General features: G+C 42.6%; 1 protein-coding gene across 1 annotated transcript in view; it reads right to left on the bottom strand.

Moving 5' to 3' along the window:
• The window catches only part of Gucy1a1 (guanylate cyclase 1 soluble subunit alpha 1), a 53,040-nt gene extending 30,492 nt beyond the window's left edge, over positions 1-22,548 (bottom strand). The window contains exon 1 of the mRNA XM_005344142.3: positions 22,386-22,548. The gene's annotated coding sequence lies outside the window, so the exon portion shown is untranslated. The remainder of the gene's footprint in view (positions 1-22,385) is intronic.
• Between the last annotated feature and the right edge of the window lie 2,176 nt (positions 22,549-24,724).

The raw sequence follows: 24,724 nt of genomic DNA on the forward strand, positions 1-24,724 counted from the left end.
CGTGACCAACGTGAACTACGTGGCAAGAGCTCAGGCCCCTGTACCCACCCCCCAACTCCATACCCTATATAAGTTGTACCCCATCTCTAATAAACTGAGGCTTCGACAGGAATTCCAGCTTGGCCTCCTTCCTCTTTTCTAGCCCATATCTTACAGATAGCACCTCTCCGGGACCCTGGAATAACTGAACTGCCAGACGGGTTACCAACCCTAGACTGGTGACCCGTCAAGGCAATTACATTTAAATACAGAAAAACTCTGGGAAAAACGTTTCGACGTGACAATTATCACAACAAAGCTTTAGGCATGGCTGCATCTGAGACTCCATTGCAAAATGTAGCCTTCAGCAGAGCCCCTTTTACACAAATGATCACAAATGTATTCCAATAAAGCTTTTGCATATCAGACTGGGAATCTGGACCACAGGCTGTGACTTGCTGACTCCTGGCTCTAAACAGCTCTAAATCAATGGCACCGTTTGAATCCAAATGTAAGGATAATGTTGCTCTTCTTTGCCCTCTCGGTGTGGGAAGTCCTTCTGTATATGTGTTGTTTTTAATGGTTAACGAATAAAGACTCTGCCTTGGTCTGTGATAGGGTAGAATAGATCTAGGCAGGGAAAACTAAACTGAATGCTGGGAGAAAAAAGGCGGAGTCAGGAGAGATGCCACGTTGCCACCAAAGGGGAAAGACGTGAGCTCCCAGCTAGAACTTTGTCAGTAACCCACGAGCCTCGTGGTAAAATATAAAATAATGGAAATAGGTTAATTCTAGATGTAAGAGCTAGCTAGCAATATACTCAAGCTATTGGCCAAGCAGGATTTAAATCATATAGTTTCTGTGTGGTTATTTTGGGAGTCTGGGCAGCCGGGAAACATACAAGTGGCCTCTTACAACCCTTTCCTCTCTTTAAAGGAGGTGGATCCTATGTGGTTATGAATGTTTCCAAAGATAATTTAAGGTGCCACACTTGCTGGGCAAGCACGCTGCTCTTGCACTACATCCCAGCACATAGATGTTTGCAGTTCTAGGGGAGAACCTAGCAGATCACATGTTCTGGAGAAGCACTCTCCTCCTGAGCAGCATCCAGGAGTATGGATCCACATGAGTAGAACTTGTAAGTAGATTAGAAGATAATTTAAAATACACATTTATTTCTAGAATAATAATGATGACACTTCTATATTATTATTCAAATGAAATATTCGTAATAGCAACCCCTCATCTTCAGTTCTCTCAAAGTATAGACATAATAACCAGAATAGGAGACTCAAAAGTGAGACAAAGATAATAATAAATAGATCATGGGTTGAATCTGCCAGAAATATAGCGCTGCTTCTTATAGTAAGTTATTCTAAAACATACCAGAGTTTGAGTGTTGGCCGTGGGCATTTGGCAGAATATGTCATGATAAATCTTTCCATCATACTTCATCTTTCTTCCACAATGCATTTGAACCTTGGTCCCCAAGTCTAATGCTTCCCTGGCTACTCAGACTACCTACAAAGTATATATAAACTGTCAGCTAACCTTGTAATTCTCCCTTCTTTTGAATTGCACAATGCTCCCATTTCCAGAAAATGTTCTTGGCATGGCTTTTTATTAATTTGGATAAAGCAATGGGAAGTAGGTTGCACTTACTGAAGTTTGGCTGAGTGTTTAGCCTCATTAAATCACACATGTATAAACAAAGTAATTAGGAGTCTTCATCTGTGACTGATGAAATCGCACTGTGAAACACATACAAGGATCAGCACACTTGAAACCTCTGTGTGTCTTGGGTTTGCCAGGAACACAGGAGACATTCTTTCACTAAACTAGAGATTATTTTTATGTGTGATGTCAGCACTCACTTCAGAAAGAGTGTGGTCACTTGATGGGGTCAGTATAGAGCTTGCTGGGAAGAGGGCAGATATGCTAAGGGAAAAACAAATTAAAATAATAAGTTTAATGACAATGGCTTGGGAACCAGTGAAATCATATGTTCTCAGAAACCTGAAAGAGTTTCTTGCTATCCTAAAAGCTGATTATTAAACAACCCCCCTCCCAAATATTAAATGTCTCTTATTTTCCCTGAGAGATTAACTTTTTATTGATGATATAGTAAGCCCTCTATGGGTTTATGTTAAAACCCAGGGTATTTTGTTGTTCAGATAAGGGCAATCTTCATCATAAACTCTAACATTTCGTTAACCATGAAAACTTGGCTGCTGTCAACGGTTTCACGCAGACCCGAAAAGAGAGCTTCTTGGTCAGCTAACAACAGGTGTTGCTCTCTCAGCAGCAATTGAAGAGCAGATTTCAGACTTAGCAGAGGCTCTGAGGAAGGTGCAGTTTATGAACGAGGCCCTCCACCTGAAGAGAAAGCATCAGCTGTGTCCAGTGTTGATTGTATAAGGCCTAGACATACCTGTGACTTCAGCGGTATACCCATTTTAACATGGACCACCAAAGTTGAGGGTTTTAAGACAAGCCAAAGGGAGAGGGTCTCAAAAATATCAGATTTCTACATCAGGGTACAACTTGCACCCCCTCGTTACAGACTGCAATCCTTTATAAGTAAAAGGAAGGACAACAGTGAATACGGAGGTGGATGGGAAGAGTCAAAATTCTTCAACCTTCACAACTAGGGAAATGCCACAGGGTTATCTCAAACAGAGCCATCTAATCTGCAGTGGGAAACACTTAGGGAATTTCTCCTGGAGTCAAAACAAGACAATTAGAAATATTGGGGAGCAGGTCCAAGTCTCCCCAGTATTGCTATTTCTTTAAGGTTGCTACCCCATAGACATTTTAGCTGGATCATTTCTCTCAGAGCAACCGCTGTCTCTATCTACACATTTCCTAAAAGGACAGGGCTGTGACTGAGTTTACTTCCGCTTATCACGTCTATTTCCTGGGCTTCAACTATCTGGCTTTGTTGTTGTTGATGACGATTTATCTGTTATTTATTTCTGTTTTTGCATTCCAATCAGAGTCTCCTCTCCCTCCCCCTTTCCCAGTTTCTCCCCCGCTTACCCTCTCCTCCACCCCTCTTCCCTCCATGTATCTCTCAAGATACAGGCTGGCTTTGCCAGGGAGATCAGCCAGCCACCAGGTATCAAGCTGCAGTTAGGCTAGGCTCCTCCTCTTCTATTAAGGTTGGATGAGGCAGTTCAGTAGGAGGAGAGAGTCCCAAAAGCAGGCAACAGAGTCAGAGACCCTGCTCTCACTGTTACCCGGCAAGTGATGGAAACAGAATTAGAGAGCCAGAGCCAAACATTAGGCTAAGCTCTGGAATCCTGCAGAAGAGGGGAAAGAAGAATTGTAATAGTGGTGTCAAGGGCACCACAGGAAAACCCATAGAATCCATTATACTGGGCTCATAGGGACTCACAGAGACTGAACCAACAACCAGGGAGCCTGCATGGGACTGACCTAGGCCCTCTGTATATACGTTATAGTTGTGTAACTTGGTCTTCATATGAGACTCTTCTGCAGTTTCATTTCTAAGAAATGACTGCAACTTCCTTGTTAAGTCAACCAATGATGCTTGTAAGACGAACCTCAAGATTCTCTTGCCTTTTAAAAAAATTGAATTCTTAATTTGTTTTTTCCTTTACATAATTTTGACCCACACTGTCATTAAAATCTCTGGATGCCCTTCTACCTCATTTATTCTGTTCCACAAATCTGACCATCTTGCTGAGCAGTCTTTACGACACAGTGGCCCAGTGACAGCCAACGGCACTCTTTGCTCTCCCAGAGCCCATGCTCTGTGGCACTGGACATCTGGGACATTGGTTCCCAGAGACAATGCTCGGTGCCGTGGGAATGCAAATCAGGGCTCAGCTTCACTCATGTGAAAATACCTTCATTAAAAATAGCATGCTTGAATAGTAAGATGCCATGTTGAAGAGCCTGCAGTCATTCCAGGCCGACTCAATTAGGGCATCTATAAAGGAAAGCAAGGGGAGAAGATGAAAGCTTAAACAAACATAGGTCACCATTGAGCAGGCTTCTGTGATTAAGGAAAACAAGCAAAAGTTCTACGGTATGGTGGCCATCAACTGGACAGAGAATCCAAAGTGTGAATGACTGATTTCATTTCTGGAAGATTGGTGGAGATGCGTAATGGAAGCCGGGTAAGAGCTGCAGAGATAAGAAAGCCAAGGTGGGCTGAAGGCAGACTCTGAGGATGAAGGTGTGGACCAACTCCACAAAGGTTTGCTGGAGAAAAACCACAGGCCATGGGCAGGTCTTGGGACTGAACCCTAAATAAATCCGCTGAAGTTTCTCTCTCTGCAGGCCATGACGTGCAATCAATATAGAAAATAATGTCCTTGTTTACCTTGGTTATTTGATTATAATGACATTCAAAATTGGGTTTCTGGGGACATATTACTCCTTGTATTACATTTTATGAGAGTTGGGGCACATCAGTTCATCTGACAAAATTCTTTGTAATTTTTAAACTTAAGATAATAATCCTGATTCTTGTGAGCCTGACACAGAAGAACCATGAAACAATGGTATGAAACACTGCAACCTTATCACCAAAGAAAACAAAACAAAATGCATTTTAACTCTGTAAATTTCCAGATTTCTTGTCTAATGTTCAAATAGACATTGAGCAGCTCTACAATGTGAATTGGCTCAGAAGACCGTGGGTAGAGGCAAGTTTCTGCGTGGAGTGGAGCACACAGAAGGTCACACCAGATCCCCCGTCTCAGAAGTACGCATTTTCCTCTCCTCCCCATAGCCTTCACACTCACAAAGCCATTTCTTTTCATGTTTTTCTCATCAAGCCGTTTCTCCTCTTTTGCTTGAAATCAAAGCCTATCGTCCCTGTTGGGTGATTTGCACCAGAATTCAGCATTTGTCTTTTAACTAAGCTTAAGAATTGCCTTTTAGGATTGCTACTGCCTTATTAGGGCTCATAGATAACGTGAAGCTTTCCCTCTAAGTATTTTCTTCCCAAAAGGTTTATGTATTTGCAGTGTGGAGGTTTGCAGTACTCAGGCTGGTTCTGCCAGATAGGATGCATCAGCAAAGCTTCTTCCCGGTTTATCAAGTTCCAGTCCTACTGGAGAACACTGTCAGTTGATGACAGCTGTGGGAGGGAGAGGCAGTTTTGTTCAGGGATGTTTCCCCTGAGCGGCTACTCATGTACTAGCAGCTGGTCATACAGCCATGCACACGAAGTGGACTTATTAAGACGACTTAACGATGGGAGTAAGAGTGATAGTGGAGATAGGGGAGGAACTTGGGAGCGGGGTTAAAAAAGAGTGGATTTATTCAAAATCTTATGCATGTATAAAATTCCCAAACAATAAAAAGTCTCTGTTCTCAGGAATGTGTGATTGAACTTTGCAAGTTAGGTACAAATCAGATTTATTTATGAACACATATTCTGAGACCACCTTTGTTTATGGTTTACATAATAAAATTTGATGGAACTTTCACCATGAAAGGCAATCCTTGAATATTAAACACAATTAAACTAACTGGTGTATTAAATTCAATCAAGGTTATTTATTGAAATATTAGATTTTGATATTTATATCTCATGTAATATTGATATATTTAATTGGGGATTACATGTCTGTCATGGAAGAGAACAGAATTGATACAGAAGTTGAGGAAGACAAAATTAACTGGGAATTGATTTATTTAGAAAGAAAATCCTAAATGAAGAGACAACAGGTAAACTCATGGTTCTTTTAACGCAGCTGAAGGGGAACACTCAAGATGAAGTAATCCCACACTAGCTCCAAATAGGGTGTGATAAGGGGTTCTTTATTTAAAGGGGAACTCACAGAGAACAACAAGGAACAGAAACAGGCACTAATATCTAGGTTTGAGAGTGGGGAGGGGGAAAAGGAAGAGGAAGAGAAAGAGGTATGCATGTACCTTTTGGTACCCAAAGCCACACCCAAGCTGGTCCAGCCTCTCAAAGGCCATTGGCTGAAGGAGGTTCCCCCATCACCCTGGGAACTTTTTGTGAGTACCTTGGCAAAATGAATCCAAGGGACATAGCCACGGCTAATTCACACTTTAATGCACTATTGGAAGTGAAAACTTTTCAAACATGATCAAGACCTGATTAATCAAGTGATGGGCTTGGCCACAGCGAGTACAGCAAAAAGTGTCTGGAAAGGGCAAGGATAAACATATCAATCACAGAGTGGGAGAGGTGCCAGTGAGGTCTCAAAGGCCTCAAGAGGATGCCCTTCCAGAGACTGCCTGGTGGCTCAACCACTGTCCAGCAGGTCCTGTGAACAACTGGAGCTTCTTGAACAGTCAGGTCAGCAGCACAGTTCTTTCTGATCCTTAAGGCAGAAAATGAACTTTGGCTGCCAATACATGGGACAGTGTAATACATTTCCCTAAGGTTCATGCCAGGACCAAGCTAGTAGCAGACAGAAAATGCTAGCACAAATCCAGTTCATTTTGAATATTTATGCAATGCTTAGTTCTGAAGGAATCATGACCAAAACTGCGTTTGGCTTCTTAACATGTACTTACTGTGTATATCTAGATACTAGTAAGGAATGTGTGGAGAAGAACTGAGCTTTTTCCCACTACACTCAAAACCACAGCCTTATTGTTTAAATATTTTCTGCTTCCTCATTGATTCAAAACAGGGAACTAAAAGAAATCTGTGTGTGTGTGTTCACAGTAACCCTCAATTTTCACTTTTATGAATATGCACTCTCTAGAGAAGAGAAGTTTTAACCCCAGTACATGTTAGAGAGCATTTGCTGTGGTCTCTTGTACTTGACAGATGACAGATGTCCCAGGGCTCTTCAGGGACAAAGGTGATGCAGGAATCCAGTTAGTCTGTGAGCACAAACTCGCACAGTTCACCCTGACCGCTTTCCTCAGCTGAAACGCAGAAATGCTCCTCCTATGGACTCTTAATTCTAGCTTAGGGCCTCACAAAGGCTGGGTAAGTGCTCCCCCACTGGCCTACTCACATTTGCTCTCCACTTAGTTCTGTTGAGTTCTATAGGCAGTCAATGACACCCGTGAAACACCCATTTTCTCCCCTATTTCATGGCACATCATCCAGGGAACACAGTGCATGCTCCCTATGGCTCAAACCCTTTGAAAAGCTCCTGGAACAATTTCCTCTGTTACTGAACACGCAATGACTATAACTATCATTGGTACACATATTAACCTTCAACTATCTTCTCCAAACAATATACGGAAGAAAACCCCAGCAATAAAAAATTATAAAAACAAATAAAATTAAGCTAGATCAGAACTTAAAAGTTACACTACCTCTGAGGAACAGGGTTGGACACAGGTTGTTATAAATTCATTTTTAATTCAGTCAAGATTCAGCGACTGTGGAAAAATGATTTTCTTTAATATTCCTGAAAGGCTAACACGAATAGTACACCCTCACACTAACTTCCCGGAGGGCCATCACAAAGGCAGAGTGGGCGAGAAATAGATTATGGACAATGTATATAGAAGAAACATCACTTTCATGCAGTGACCAACGGGTTAAGTAAAAAGCCATCTAGGAACAGGCAGAATTTGAGTATCAGTATGAAGGTAACCAGGTTAAGACACAAAGACACTGGCAAAGGACCACAGAAGAACCGCCCAGTGAAGGCAGGGATGAAGGAAGCTGTGGGAAAGAAGCAGGAAAGGATGGCTGCTGGAGATAATGGGAAATTAACTGTGCATGAGATGGCAGCTAAGGAGCTCCAAGGACCACAGTGGCTCTGGGGCTCCGTCCAAAGAGATAACAAGGGCATTAATAGAAAGGGGTAACAGAAGGAACTCCGGAGATGCTAACGGCTGGGGAACTGTCTTTCTGTTTATGTGGCTTTTGGTTGTTAGGAGAGTATTTAGGGAGAAGTGCATTTGAATACGGAAGACTTTCCTTCAAGAGGAACACACTGGAGGCTTTACCCTGTGGCCCTCCCACAAAGGAAGCTAGAGAACGCAGAACTTTAACTCAAGGTCCAAATGTGACATACAGAGAAACAAAAACAGCTAAATTTAGGCTCTGGGACTTGGGGTGTTTAAGGATTAAAGAGAGACGTTATGAGTAAGTCATAGAAGTCGCAATAAGCAAAGCATGATGGGAACAAACACAAAAAGGGAGACATGTTCGAAAAGAGACGGGTGGGGCAAGAGAGCCAGGAGTTTGAGGGCATTGTTAGTGTTTCAGGTTGGGAAGGAATGCACAAACTGAAACAATGAAGTTGAGTATTCATAGTGGGGTGGACTGGAAGGAAGAAAGGAGTCAAGATGGGCACACTGATACCGTAACTAAGGGCAGCCTGCTGTGAGTACTTCATTGACAAACACAAGTTCAAAAGAAAATATTTTCAGCATAGTAATTCTCTTTTATTTGTCCACAATCATCATAAATAAAAACAATTACTATACCGTAACCTTCAACAATATATGTACAGCCATTAATTCTGGCCAAGTTGAAGAAAGTCACAAGATACTCTCAGCTCCAGCTCTACCAATGAGAACTAACCATTCTTCACCATTATCAACAGAAGCATGACTTCTTGTGCAAAGAAAGGATGACTCCTCTCACCGCGTCTACCCATCAACACCGTGACACCAGTGCCATTGCGCTCCACTAAGAAGAAACTTGGCAGAGAAAGGATGTCTGGATTTTATGTGCACGTAGAATTGTTTGTGCGTAAATTCAGAAGTGATCCATGAAGCAAACATGAACCAAGAAGAAAATGTGAAGGGAGTTCAGGTCACAAGAGTTAACATAGAAAAGTCCATTGTAACTTTAATCGTAAGAGTAAACAATTGGGAAACGGCTTGAAATATCCAAGGTTTTTACAATGCAGAATAACTAAAGCATCTGTATGCTGCTGCTGGCCAAATAGTAGCGTTACACTAGCTTGACATTTTTCTAAAATTTTAAGTATTCCCTACAACATGATGTATCTTTTCCAATTTTACATGTTTATTCAAGAGAAATATAAACACATGTTCAAATATAGATTAGTGTGCAAATGTTCATACCAGCTTTACTCATATTCATGGATAAGCCCTCTCTCCGTCCCTTCAGTTTTATTTGTAAGAACCAAAAATTGAAAGCACTTCTAATGTTATCACTGTATAAATAAAATATTGTGCAGCCAGCCACCCATGATTGGGGATATTACTCAGAGGATGTGCACTTGACCAGACAGACAGATTTCAGAATCATCATTGTGAGTGAGACCACACACAAGAGGACAAACTGTGAAGTTATTTTTATATAAAACATGGGAACTAAAACAAATCTCCAAAAACACACAGCAGAATTCCAGCTGCCTGGAGACGAAGGAGATGGGAGGGATGGAAGGAGACAGGACCCAAGGACGTTTTCAAGGAGCTCAAAGGGTCTGTTATCTTGATTTCAGCCATTGCTTTCCGGGTATACCTGGCTATACGTGCAGTTCATAGTATATCATTTTTGCATGACCGAGCTGCTTACAACAATAACAACTCCCAGGACTTAAGAAACCTGTGTTCCCTAATCACAGGGAAGAAGGCTATTTCCTACGCCCTAGCCCCTCGCAGCAACCTCCTGCCCTCTGCCCCAGTCCCCATCAGGGTGGCAGGAAAGAGCCAGCATGTGAGTGAGCTCTGTAGACTACAGCTTCTCATGCCAGATACTTGCAGCTGCCTGGCCAACACTTATTTTGCTGACGATACTTTGGTCCTAACCTTCTGTAGCTACAGGGCGGCTTTCCAGAGGCTGTGACTTGTGAAGGTGATATCATTCTAAGGGCTGGGCTAAATTTTCTAAACTAGATCTAGCATCTGCATTATAGGCTGGTGCAATTCATCCTCAGAGGAGGTACACAGGACCAAATAGATTTCAGAATCACGATCATGCACACGAGAGGACAAACTGTAAAAACATTTCTGATCTTCTCAACTATGTTTTTATATTCTTTAATCTCTCTAATGAATGCTTACTAATATCCATGAATTAACATGCACATTTTGGAACCTTACATTTCTCTTATACTTACAGGAGGCAGCTGCACATTATGGTTTGGTGGGGACATAATCAGATCATTTTTAACATGTCTAAACTTAAGTTTTTTACTTAAAATATTACCTTCATATTTACTTATATCTTAAGGAAACCTATTTGTTTCTTCCTTATACTGAAGGTTGCACATTTGACTCAGAAGGAAGAGATGAAAACGCCCTCAGCACACAGCTGTAGGACCTCCATCTGCCATGACTGATGGATTTATGACACTTAAGATTCCTCGTGAGACAGCACTGACATAATTCATGCAGCCCTCTGGTACTGAGTAACGAGCTGGGCTTGCCATGTGTAAAGTCTGCAGCTCCGAGTATATCTGTGGTTTCTAGTAGACCAGCATGCTACATGACAGTGATGTGTGACATTATGCAAATGGGATGGCTCAGAAAAGATGACAGAGCTTAGGTTAATGAGATCTTTAAGGCCCACGCTGCACAATATCTTTTAGAAAATTGTCACACCTTAATTGCAGTGTCAGACCAGAAATAGCCACAACGTCTGATACTACACACTAAAATACTCTTCAGATACATCTGTGTAATGCTCGTTTGTCATGTATTGCCAAAAACCTTCATTTGTTCAATGATAAAATATATACATTTTATTTCAAAGCATCCTATAGCATGATTGTGGATTCTTTTACCGAGTCAATAGTTACTGCTTAGAAATGGTATGCTCTAAGTTTCTATGTCACTAATCTTGTGGGTGACACTACCAAGTCCGTTAAGTGCCACATTAACTCATTGTCTGTGACAGAATCATCTTCACACGTGGTGATTCTTTCCCTTGTAAAGCCAACATTCCCTCAATGCTCTCGATGCCATCACGTCCTCCTTTCTTCATTACCTTTCCTTGCTAACCTCTATACCTATCCTTCTCTTAGAAGCTCCCATCAATTCATCCACTCATTCATTCTTCCATTATTATCCACCTGTTCATTCATTCACAGATCCCCAACAAGACATCCCTGCTACAGTTACATTCTCAAGGCTGTGGTTTTAGAGATTTAGAGCAGAACCCAAGTCCATACCCTTAAAGCAAAGAGTGTATGTGGAGATCAGGGTCACATGAGTTCATTTCAAGGTGAGCTAATGTGTTGTGACGGGTTGGGATGGTGGCTTCAGAAGCTTGGGCATTCTCTTTCTGAAAACATACACAAGCAGAGCTTTGTAAGACAAATAGGAAACAGTGGAGCAGAGAACTCAAGAAAGGATTTTCCAGGATAAAACGTAAGTGTGCCAAATACAAAGACGCAGGAAGAAAGAAGAATGTGATAATAACTTGCAGAGGAGGTGATTGGTCGATTGCCCTGAAGGAAGGGGAAGAAAAGGCAAAGTTGCAGTGGCAGGAGTGTGACCAACCTGTTGCCAGCCTAAACTCTTAAACAGGTGGACTTGAACGCCCTTTTAAAATAGTTCTAAGTGCACAGCAACACATAAAAATCTACCAAGATTTGTGTTCACTGAACCAAGCTTCATTTATCAAAGAGGATTAATGCAACCATAGCCACATAAAAATGTACTGTGGAACACTGGACTGGCAACCAACAGCTAGTAATCTCTGCTATGAAATGAATCATCACTGGTCATACAACAGAAACAGTTAAGCTGGTTTAATCTGGCTTGATTTAGATAATCAAAGCTCCAAACTGCTGGTGAAGAAAAATGTCCCAACCATCGGTACTAATGAAGACAACTGATAAGCTACCCCAAGGTGAATCTACTTTCTTCTAACCCCCTTTCTACCAGGTGTGCACCATGTTGCTGCCCAGCACACCCATGTGGCCCTGCCTTTCTTACCCATGCCACACATGCAGTGGCTTCTTTCTCTCCTTAACTTTCTATTAACTTTAACAGTCTTTGCCCAAATGCCAAGCTCTTGGGTGAAGGCAGTCGACATTCTAATAAAAGGCACTTTTGATCTTAGGCAAGCAATGTTATACTGGATAAAAGCTTTTCTGTGGAAGCCTAGAGGTCAAATGAAAAACATCACATCAATCCTAAGAAACTTAATGCTTAGGGCAGGACCAGGGGGACAGAAACATGGGTAAAGGTTAAACCGGGAATACCCCCACCCCCATATGTATGGCCTTGCTCTTGGCTATGCCAACAAATGAGCCAAAGGTGGTAAGAGGTGTAAGTCAAAATGGGCTCATAGCTATGGCAGAGCAGGAAAGGAAGAAAGAAGATGCTGGAACTTCAGCTAGAACAATTTGCTTTTTAAGTAAGTGACAAACTTTATCAGGTAATACCGCCAGTCCCTTCCAAACACTGCAGAATATCTAGCATAAGTCAACACAGTGAGGACATAAGAATTACTCTGAAGCTGTAAAACAGAAAAAGACTCAGAAATTGATGTTGGGGCACATTCAATTATTACTTAGGGTACAACTGGAAGAGGAAGAGTGTCAACCATGATTAGTGACTGGCTTTGAAACATTTGAAGATGTGGAATTTTACCTCAATTTTCACCCAAAATCTCGCCCTATGCTAATCACAATTACAAACATGTACAGCCACTCCAGTGTAAATATACCTGGTTTTAAGTCAGCTAAAGGGGAATGTCCTGGCTCTTAGGAAGCCAAGACATGAGGAATGGTGGGTTCAAGCCAGAACAGAGTAAATTGGAGGCTAGCCTGGGCAACTTAGTGATGTACTGTCTCAAACAAAACAGTACAAAAAGAACATCATGGAGGAAGATTAAATCTCAGTATCTCCAGTGTTAATCTTTTTATTGAGCCTATCCAAACCTCCTTTCATGTCACATATGCAACATTCTAAATAATGTGTTCATGATGACACTGTCATGAAGTTTATAATAACAACTGCACAGTTTAACACATCACCTCTGCGAATGCAATATTGAAAACACTTCTCCAGTGCTTTGCTAACCCAGTTCTACAATCCCCTTTTGATTGGTTTGATTTTCCTGAGAGATATCTCAGATCCTAGAAAGCACAAATAGTATCAAACCAAATTTATTCATGCTATGTGTACATACATATCTATGATACCCTTCAATTTTTAAATTAAACACAAGAGATAGGAAACAACATATTAATATCTGTAATAATGCATTGTCATAAAAGTTATAGAAAACTTAGGAATTATTTATTTCTGGAATGGTGTATCTAATATTTTCAGACCACTGTTAGCTGCAGATAAATGAGAGCATAAGAATCAAAACCATAGCTAGAAAGATTGTTGTAACATATATGAATCACATTTGTTCAATTGCTTATAAGAAAGCATATCTGAATTTGCAGGGTGATGATTGACAACTGAGACTCTGCAGCTGACAATGTGTGTGTATGTGTGTGAATGTGAGCGTGAGTGAGTGCAAGCATGTGTGTATGAGTTTGTGTGTATGAATGTGTGTGTATGAGTGTGTGTGTGTGTATGCGTGTGTGAGTGTGAGTATGTGGGAATGTACATGAGTGTGTGAATATGTGTGTGTTGGTGTGTGTGTGAGTGTATGAGTTTATGTGTGTATGAATGTGTATGAGTGTGTGTGTGTGAGTGTGCATGAGTGTGTGAATGTGTGTGTGTGTGTGTGTTTAGACTAGGAAAATAACCATCCTTAACAAAAACACCCAGAATCTAAGTAATGTTGTTTTAATATTATGAAGACACATAAAATCATGCAATGCTTGAATGCTTGTATCCCCACCATAAGTCATAACTTAGTCCTAGTGTTGACTTGGAGATCTTTGGAATCCTTCATGAACAGAAGCCTCCCGTCTATGACCATCTCTTACAATACTGTAAGTGTGCTAGAACACAGTTTAATAATATCAGACAATTTCATGGTTAAGTGCTCAAATACATTTTGAACTCTAGAAGACTAGAATTGATTTATGACTATCTACTTAAAACTGGTGTGTATACCTTACAGCCATCCCCCAACTTAAAAAAGCATCAACACAGCTCCACACTACCTAATGAAGCAAAGACTCTACCTAACATCATGGCCTTATGATCTTATTCCTTCTTATCTTGAATGCCTTGCACAAAAGTACAAGGCCACACCATGACACACACTTTCTGGGTATTTATGAGATGGTCAGCCCTCCTCCTAGGTGGCCATGAACAGAATGGGTATTTAGACTAACATCCCCCAACCCAAAAAACATATGAACGGGGGAAAGAGGACTCCGAATACAGTTATAAGACAGTATGAGAATGTAGAGGGAATGTTCAGGGTGTTGTGCAAATGGGTATCAAGGCACTCAGTTCAGAATTGGAGGAACAGGAGAGCTGATCTACGGTTTAAAGAAGAAGTCGGTGTGGGTCTCCCAACACATAAACAAGAAGTAGAGTAAATTAAACTCCAGGGTAGTCAGTGCTATGGAAGAGACCACACCTGGAAGCGGAACACAACTGTAGCTAATCTAAAGACTGAGGCATGACCTGGGGCTAGGCCAGTCAGAGTAAGACCTTGTTTCAAAACCAGAACTGTGACTTGCAAAATGCCCATGCTCCACCCCCTCCCCAGTACCTGCCTGCCCCTTCATAACCTGCAAGACAACCTTGTAAGAGGATCAAGTCAATGAGGACCTGACACAGAAAGAAGGGTTCTGGGAACGTGTTAAGGCTCCTTCCAGTTCAGCATTCTGCAGTTACTTGGATAAAATGTGCCTCTTGCTTTGTCCCCTGCTGGCACACTGTCTCCACTACTCTGATACATAAACCATGTGTATTTTGTGGAACCCAATACACTAGCCTCATCTTGGGCTGCTTCTGGAAATAGTTTCTCAGGTTTTCCACCGCAGGACCGCCTGCCTTCTCAGTTCTTTAGAACCTATTAAAACTGCCACATGCATATCAAGCTGCTCGTTAAGGGCTGACATGTATAATTTGGAGACTATTTCTTGCTTTTGCTAGCTGCCATGTGCAGACTTTAAATTCCATTTAATCAAAGGCTGTGTCATCAACTTGGTTGTGTCTCCTCGGTGACAAGCATAATCTGTAATAAACTTTATTGAGAGAAGAACAAAAGAGCGGCTGGTCCTCCAAGAAGGGCACCATAAATTACAAAGCATGAAATGAAACCGGAGTCTTTAAAACCTACCATCACAAAAATGTCTTTTGATTTCTCTTACTGATGGGAGTAGATAAAGCAGCAATGATGGCATTTTTATTGGATGTGGGAAAAGCGTTCTGCATTTAAGAAGACAGAGAAGGGTATATGGTACTATATCCTCAGACAGTCTGTGTGACTCTAGACTTAGTGCCACTGCTGTCCCCTCGCCCCCATCAGTAATATTGAGACAAAAAGTAGAATAAAAAAATACATAGTCCAGGATATGCAATGCTATAAAACCTTCTAGATGAGTTCAAGACTGGTCAAAAGGAGAAATCACACTGAAAAGTACCCAAAGGATTTGTGGGTAAGATGATGGAATTGCCCACACAGATTTTTTCAAAATACAATGATGCTGAGCTTCTGTAGTGCAGCTGTGACCACTGCGCTCGGGAGGCTGAGGCAGGGGTATCATGAGCTCTAGGTCACCTTGGGCTATGTGGGGAGATCATGTATCAGTAATAGAAAGTGAAAGGAAGGGGGAGAAGAGAAGGGGAAAGAAACAGAAGGAAACAAGTGAGAAGCTTTGTGTTAGAGAACAAGAAATACAGCCAGCGGCTCAGTTTGCGAAATAAAGTGCATCCCACTGACCCGCACCAAAAAAACAAACTTGACAGTAATACCAGGCACAGATCCAAGAAGATTCTTTAAAACATGCTACTTAAGTATTGAACATGTGATGTGTTGTTAACAGGTCATTGTCAATGAGCCCAGCATGACTGCTTTTGGGTTTTGATAGTTATTTAATGTCAGTTCTGCAGAAAGTGGAAGAAGATTCCGTCAGGGGTCTGGCCAGGTCTGTCTGCCCCAGTAAACTCTTGGATCAAACAAAGAATGTAAACTCCAAGAAAAGAAAGCTGTGAGCCTTCATAACCTGCAGGACAGCCTTGTAAGAGGATCAACTCAACGATGACCATACTGATAAAATCTGTTAACGCCTCTATGGTGAGAAATGTTTGATCTGTATTATCAAATTGGAATCCAAAGAGATTCTGACCTTCTGTAACAATAACACGAAAACAAAGATTAAATGTAACTGTAGTAAGTATATTTTGTAACTCCTAAATTCCAAGCAGGTGTGCTAACACCCAGCTCTAACACAAGCCCTGAGTATTCAGAAGCAGGAAGATTGAAAGCTCAGGGACAACTGGGAATACATAGTAAAGCCAAATCAGGCAGCCAAAAGCAAAATTAGGGGAAAGTAATGTATTTGTAGAAGAATGTGCAAAAGATATGTGGCATTCAACACTGTAGGAAGAATATAAAATAAAGCAGAGAAAGAACAAAGGAAAGAAAAGAGGAGGGAAGAAAGGAAAGGAAAGAGAAAGGGAGAGAGAGAAAGAGAAAGAGAAAGAGAGAGAGAGAGAGAGAGAGAGAGAGAGAGAGAGAGAGACTTACAATGCACCATCCAGTGGAAATGAACCAGTACATCTGAGAGCATCATGACAGTCTTCACATATGTATGCTCAGCTATGAGATCTACATTTTATGAAAAATGTAGTTTATTCAAAAGAGAAAATTCTCAGTAGCAAAGTCTTTCGTCTTCTACCATTATGAACGAATAAAAACCACTGATCATCTTAGAAATTACAAGAGCTGTTAAACATAAAAAAAAAAACCCTCAAATTTAAACAAAACATTCAAAACAAAATAGTGTGCCATTTGATACAAGATAGGGAGGGGCTTTTATGTTCAAAACTGGTCTTCTAAAAAAAGACCAACTCAAAGTAGCCTTACAAAAAATGTCTCAGTCCTTGTAACTGAAATTAGCCAATATAATCACTTGCTAAGTATAAAGACTCAGGGTAGGCTGAATAGACAAAGAAAACTGATAAAAGTCTAGAACATTTGCTGCAGATACAGAATTATTGATACAGAATAAATCAAGAAGAAAAGATAACTTCACAACCCTGTCAATATTAAAAAAAAAAACAATGATGCCTATTAAGTGTCCATTGTTCTGAAGGTAGAGCAGGTCAGTAGGTGGTCACACCAGAGAGGCAATGGAGTTAGTCTTCCAGTTGAATTCATCCCAAGGAAGGCTTTAAGACAGATGTTCCAAGGAAGCTGACAGAGTCTGCTGGGTCTTTGGGAAAAGATTTGGGAGTTGAGCAGAGTTGAAATTCGAGTCTAAAATGGGTTGGTTAAAAATAGAAAACTGTTAGAAAAGGAGAAACAAAATAGAAAGATATTAAGTAGTTAATAAGTTAGTAAAGTATTTATTTGGGAGGACAGGAGAATTTTCACAAAAACGACCATGGGTCTCCTAGTTTTTTAGCTGAGGCTCAAAGTGACAAGAACCATAGGAGACTATGTACTTGATGGTTCTTCAGAGAGTCGAGGAGGTTAAGGTCAAAGCTGAAAATAGAGCAAGCACATTAATAGATGTTGAGGGAAGGCCTGACCACACAGGAAGCCTGGAAGGCGGTTCACCAAGCTGCTGTTGGTCTGGACTGGAGGGGGGGTGAGGGATGCTCAGAAGGTCAGTGGGTGCTGACAATGGAGATGAGTACCAAGTGTAACGGATGAAAGTGCAATTGGTGATAGAAATGCCACATCAGGATGAAAAGCCTATATAAACACGCAGAAGGACATCAGCGTGGCCATGCTCATAACAATCCACAGGTGTGCTCCCAAAACACGCACTGTGCTTTGCATGGTGTTCATGAATAACATCACCCATAACATGGGACACAAAATGCCTTAACTCAGTACCAGCAAGAAGTAACTCACTAGATACCAACTGTGTGGCCTGCATGGCTTTGTGAATCCTGTGGCAGAGAACTGAGACTGGCCAGAGACGCAGACATGGCAACAGATACCTTCCATGTCATGTGGCAAGGTGGAAAGGTGGCCGTAGGGTTAATGTGGGAGTTTATCTAGCTGAACCATCTCCCAGTTGACTTCTTGCTGATCCTTACTACGTGGGGAGTAGCTGGTATGCGAGTTAGATTGGCTTCCATTGTACAGAAAGAAAGGCTTGCTTTAATAAAAGATTAATACTACCTGGGAAGCATGCTGGGCCAGGAACTTTAGTAACCATAGGCACCAACAGCCACACTTCTGTGGCAAAAAATAAAATCATGCTGCAGAGCCTCTGCGGTTGTCATAAGCATTATTCTCTCATGGTACACTGAGGGTGCCCGTGGCCACAATCTCCTCTCACCTGTCCTCCGAAACAATTTTTTTTTTCTGTAAGCTCTCTGGACGAGAGGAAGTGGACACCGACTGGCCTAGATATGTGAAATAGATAAAGTATTTCCCAATGATTCTGAAGGAAGTAGAAGAACAAGAAAGCTCATGAGGCGGTTCAGTAGGTCAGGGTTCTTAACTGAACAACTGAGGGGCGGAGTTTAACCCCCAAGACATGCACATTCGGAGGTAAGCCTGCGGGGAAAGCGGTCCTCTGTCCTCCACATGTATGTTGTGGTCCATGTACACACACACATGCGCACGCACGCGCACACACGCACGCACACACACACAGACACACACACACAGAATGAGTGAGTGTAAAGAAAATGAGTCATCAGGAACAAGATGGACAAGAAAGTACCCAGCTTCCAGGAAGTCGACTCCTTCAAAGACACCGAATCACTAACACATTCGAGATTGCTGGAAGCTCTTGTGCCAGGGTAAGATGATGACAGCTAAGGAAAGTGCTGCCCAGGGGAGCGATCTAGATGGTCCCGAAAGGACAACCACTGTCATTATGGGTGCTTGGGAAAGAGACAGTTCCTTCCGCAAATGTGCAGAAAGATGATCAATGGGATGTCTAAGGAAAGTCTCTTGGGTAAATAGTTCTAATCAACTAGCATAAAAATAGTTCCTTAAAAGTTGAATATCCTCTCAAAGCAAACAAGGAAAGTCAACGACTTCCTTGTGAATCTGACATTGAAAGTAATTCCAACATGCTACATCCTACCATTCCCCCACCAGCACCAATAACAGATTTTAGCTTGTTTGTCTAAATATTACTCTGCTTTTCAGTTTCTCTCACTTAAATAGACCCATCCTTAAAGCTAATTTGGTGTTTATTTTTTTAAAGATTCACTAGAGACTTGAGAAACTTATCAAGCTTCTTAAAATAACTTCTAAACAAAATCACTATTCTCCCTTCTCCCATATACACACTAGTGCCAGTAAGGAAGAGGACTGGTGTTTCTTCCACTGTTTCTGACACAATCCAATGTTACGTGATTTTAATTGTTCAGTAGAATAGTTGTTTTTTAAAGTCTGAAGATCTCTCTGACAAATCATTGACAATTTAATGCTCTAGGTAATCTACTGATACATTACTCATAACAGCACAATTTTAGTGTCGCTACTTAAGCTTGCAATGACGTCAACAAGCTAAGACAAGTTTCCAGAATGTCTTGAGACAAGGTTATCTAATAAGCCATAGTTATGAGACACCAGCACTAAATATTATGAATTCTTTCCTACTGTTGGATATAAATCATAACTTCACATTTCCTCCCTCGTTCTCGAGTGGCAGAAGATAATCATATATTATGCCTGAACATGCATAATGGGGTCTCTCTGGGGCTGTTTACACGCTATGGGACACCACATGAAGCAGAATTACTTCGTATTTCAGGTTGACTTCGACAAGAGAATTATGTTTTATTTTCTGTAATAACTGAAGAGGTCTAACAGTGCAAGCAAACACAAAAGGCACCATCTATGCATCGCAAACTCTATTGAGTAACTTCCATAGGAATCATGCTTGCAAGGAAGGCAGTTAATACTGGGCTCACGCCTACTTCATATGAACTTTTCTTCTTTTATTTTATTTAGCATACAAAGTAGGGGATATCGTTGTGACATTTTCAAGTATATGCGTGATTATACTCTACGCTGTTTGGGTTTGCTCCCCTGCCTTCCCCACCCTGTTTGCTTCTCTTTCCCCAAGATAGTTTCTCCTTGTTTTCATATTTTATATATACCCAGTTGCCCTTCTTTGTCCCCATCTCTCCTGACTTTGGCTCACTTCCCTCCTTCTCATAGTTCTTCCATATGTAACGTTTTATATATAAAAACATATATATATATATGACTCTAGATTTTATATATGAGAAAAATGCCTTTTGTCGGTTTTGTTTCTCTGTGAATGGCGTCCAGTTCCATCCATTTTCCTGCAAATGTCAAAATCTGATTCCTCTGTAAAGAGGAATAATTGTGTATATATCCATCATGGGTATGTCCACATTGTCTTTATCCATTCATTGGCTGCTGGGCACTAGGCTGGGTCCATATCTTGGCTATTGTACCAAATATCTCTGTTGTGTGCTGACACAAAATCTTACCTGTATCTACTCGAGTTTACATAGCTCAATCAAGCGGTTATAACTATTTTTAAATATTTTGAGGAACCTCCATCCTAATTTCCATCGCAGTCTCCCCCATTTGCATCTCCCCCCCCCCCGGGTAGCGTATACAGATTCTGCTCCCTCTGACACCCCGCGAGCACTTGGACTATTTAACTATTGCAGTGCTGTTCCTGACATCTTCTGCTAGTCTGTGTCTGCATACGATTCATACAGACGCTAGGATTTGAACCAGAAAATGTTCAGCTTAACTCTGGTCCCCATTTTCCTAATGGGTCGCAAATTTCTCTGTACAACAGAGTTCATTCTATTTCCCTAAAAATGCCACAGCTCAAACTCTTGCTTTTAATTTCTGAGAGTACCAAGACCCCTAAATAGCTGAACAAAAGCAACGTCTTGTAGCTCCAGATCTCTAGACACTTTCATGTCGTCATCCTTGGCCTCGCTTGACCACCAGTGCCCTACACAATAGAGTACCTGACGCGAACCTTCCTGAAGAAAAACAACATCGCCCGTTTAGAAAAAACAACAGATTGCACATACGTTGTGAGGAACCGAGAGACATAATTGCTTATCTCTAAGTACCTCAACTCAACGTGTATGCAAAACGAAGGTGAACACCAAGCCCAGAGTTAGTCTGAATACAGACAAGAAACACTGTTGGGGGCTGATCCTAAGAAACCACTACAAAAATTGTAATGAAGGTAATTTATATTCTTTTAAACCCAGCAAGGTTTCAACTTGTTGGAAGCCAAAATGCAACCAACTACTCCAGGGAGTGGGCTGAACAACCAACCCTCTGGTTAACATCAGAAGACATAAACTGTTTATCACTTTCAGAACGAAGGGACAACGCTGTGAACCCCAGAAAGCAAAAGAAAGGTTCAGGAAACTTGTACCCCACAACCACGTGACCACAGTGCAAGGCAGTCCTTCACACCAAAGTCGCTTAGGGGCAGCTCTGAGAAGCCAGGACAGGCTGTCCACTCAGCTAGGCCCTGGAGACTGTTGTGACACCCGGCCGGGACACTGCCTTCCCTTCCAGCGTGTCACAGTCATAACAAGAGAAAGGCAGGCTAGTGAGCAGTCAGGCTCGCTCACTCTGCATGCAAGGCACACTTTGCTGCGGGGGCCCCAGCAGCGCTGGAAGTTTGCAGTTTGCATTCTCTGAGGTTTTGAGCTGCTTGTCCACCCTGGGGGAGGAAAGCCCAGATGAGGCCACAAGCTGGAGGCTATAGGTCCCGTTGCTACTGAGTGAGGGAGGTCACACAGTTTCTCAGAGCTGGAGGCCGGGCGTGGAAGACAGCCGCCCACGCCTGACACATCCCCACTGAGGGCCCACAGCGCCAGGCAGAGCTGCTCCCGTGGACACTCCCAATCACGCCCGGGAGTCCCTTCCCTGCTTCTCCCCAGCGTGGGAACCATGATCTTGCTTCCCAGGGCCGGGCAGGATCCCGGGAGGGCGTGGGAAAGGACTGGGCCAGGGCTCGGCAGAGGGCCATGTGCCCGGTGAGCCCCCGCCGGGCAGGCGAGGGCGCCCCGAGCACTTACTCAGTGGCTTCCAGGTTCGCGACCCCCCGCAGCTGCCGAGCACACCCAGCACAGCACAACCGCACAGGATCCAAGACAGAGGGCGGCAGCGCCGGCGGTGGACAGAGAGGTGACGCTGGAGTCGCACCTGTCTGTCCCCGCACGGGATCCCCAGGGACTCTCACCGCCACGCCGAACACACCCGGCGCATTCTGTCAATCGGCTCCATGGGCGCGGCGGGACCCACGGAACACCCCCAGCGCCCCGTGCCTACGTTACTCGAAACAGTTACTCCTCTCCTTTGTTTCTCCCCGTCATGACCCAAGGGCTCTCCCGTGTCTTTCAAGTCTCGGTGACATGCCTCTTCCCTTTCTCCAGCCCCTAAACATTAGAAAAGCAAGCCCGAGGCGCAAACCCACCATGGTGCGGTCACGCGAGGTCAGGACCACCGGAACACCGCGCCGCAGGTGTCCTAGCTCGGCTGACTCCTCTGGCTGTGCACTGCTGTGCTCTTAGTCTTGGGATCCGACTGGCAGACACTGGAGGAAGACTGCCTGGAAGGCTGCGGTGTGAGAAACCCTCTGCTCCGAGTCCCTCCCACTTCTCCCAGGCTCAGCTGAAGAACTGAGTCCTGCTCCCCGCCCAATCGCCATCCTCCAAACCACTAAAGCCACACACACACACACACACACACACACACACACACACACACACACACACACACACACACACCAGGGAAGGCTACAAGGAAAAGCAAACAGAGAGACTCTAGGAAAAGTTGGCACCTTAAAAACAAAACGAAAACATCGTCTCTAGTACAGGCTGGTACAGAGCAACTGTAGTTTCCTAATCTAAACTTAACTCTATTGTGGGGAAGTTTCTCTCTCTTTGGTTGGCTTTGGTGGCCTGGTTCTTAGGTCTGAGGCCAATCTCCTCCTTGCAAAGATAATTGTGTGGTCACAGAAATGTAATTTCTTTTGAGTAGGTCTTGCCTCTATTTGGTTTCACTACAAAATTCTATTTGCACACGAATGTGAGCATAACTGTTCTTGTATTTTTTAAAATCATCACACACACACACACACACACAAACACAATCAAATTACTTCTGGTGTCTTCTCAATCCTTCAACTCCAAGAAATCTGAGACAGATAGTACCTGAGTGTCTCTTGACATATCTGCTTCCTGACTTCACCACCTGCTTTGATTCCATGAGGCTCCCAGCTTTGCCTACCACATAGCAAACATCAGAAGAATCGGCATAAAGAAAGGATAGAAGTGGAAAGAAACAGAATTAGCCGGAAATACCAACACAACTACGGGAACCAGGGAAATTTTGGCCCTAAGATCCAACTAAACCTCACAGCTCCAATGCTGGTTATGGTTCAGGCTTTGTCATTGTTTTCTTGCTATATCATACACTTCCCTTACTCCTAAATGAACCAATGATGTTCTCTTAGATAAGTAGAAAAATCTATCCTCAAACTACTTTGAAGTTAAGACCCAAAAAAAGGATACAAAAATAAATCACATAATGAAAAGGAGTCAGCCCTCTTATTTTTAAAGTAATTAAATTATATGAACATACGAAGGAGGAGCAAGGCTGTGACAGATAAAGTGCTCTGAAGGAAGGTATCAATGTTGGATCTAAGAGTCTCTCATATTGGGAGAGGATGGGGGAAGGGCAGCTTGGTACTAACAGAAGAAACAGAAGAAAGGCCCATGAGCAGGGGGAAGATGGGGCTACGGTGGCAAATAGGAATGACCACACAGGGCAGGAGCTAAAGGTGGGTAAAGGGACGTGTAGCAGGAGCAGAGGGCACAGGAGCGTGTCTCCACTGGGCTGTGAGGGTCATGGAAGGGCTCGATGCTACTCTGCTACCCTGGCATGGGTCTTTCCTGTACGGCCTCCTTTCAGGGACATTGTCTGCTGAGCAGCTAGTGACACCTGAAGGGTACTGCGTCTTCAAGTCTATTCTGACCCCTGAGTGTCATGTCCTAAAGTCTTCTCTCTGTTGGGAACAAGGAAGTCATGCCAGTTTAACAGAAATGCTACCAAAGGCAGTTTCTCAGTGCCAAGCAAGCTTTCTGCAACCTCTTTGGCCCTGTCAGAAAATGTAAATATTGCAAAGAAACCCAATACAAGCAATACATGCATAAAAACATATTCCCCAATGGAAAGTTAAGATCCAGTCAGCGGGAAGCTTCAGCTCCAAATGCGATTCTTACTATAGAGCCATTCATTCTGAAGTCTCTGGCTTGGTTAATTTTGCTGCGTTCTCTTTTGTCTTCAAACTCTTTGTGGTGAAGTTATAAAGAAAAACGTTAAGATTTGAAAGAAGACAGGGTCGTAGAAGCCAGGTGAACCCATCTGGTGCTGGGTTCCTGTGAGGGACAACTTGTTTTCTCATTGATTGTATGGGTCTATTTATAACTATTTTCATCTTCTGACTTTATTTTGATAGATCATATGCATCTAAAAACTCAGCAATTTCTTCTAGGTTTTTGAGCTTTGGGGAGTTTAAGCTTTCAAAAAATTCCCTCCTGAGGGTCTGCTTTCGCTGGAGTCTGTTCTAAGGACACCATTTTCATTTCCGAGGGAGACACCTCCTGCTTTCTTCCTCTTTCTTGACAGGCTGGCCAATGGCCTGCCAATCTCGACAACTTCTGCAAAGCACTGACTCTTGTCTGATTGACTTTGTGTGTTATTCTTTTGGTCCCCACTTCATTAATTTCTTCCCTAATCTGTTATTTTTTG

Source organism: Microtus ochrogaster, chromosome 1, assembly GCF_000317375.1.
Source record: "Microtus ochrogaster isolate Prairie Vole_2 chromosome 1, MicOch1.0, whole genome shotgun sequence".
Classification (NCBI taxonomy): Eukaryota; Metazoa; Chordata; class Mammalia; order Rodentia; family Cricetidae; genus Microtus; species Microtus ochrogaster.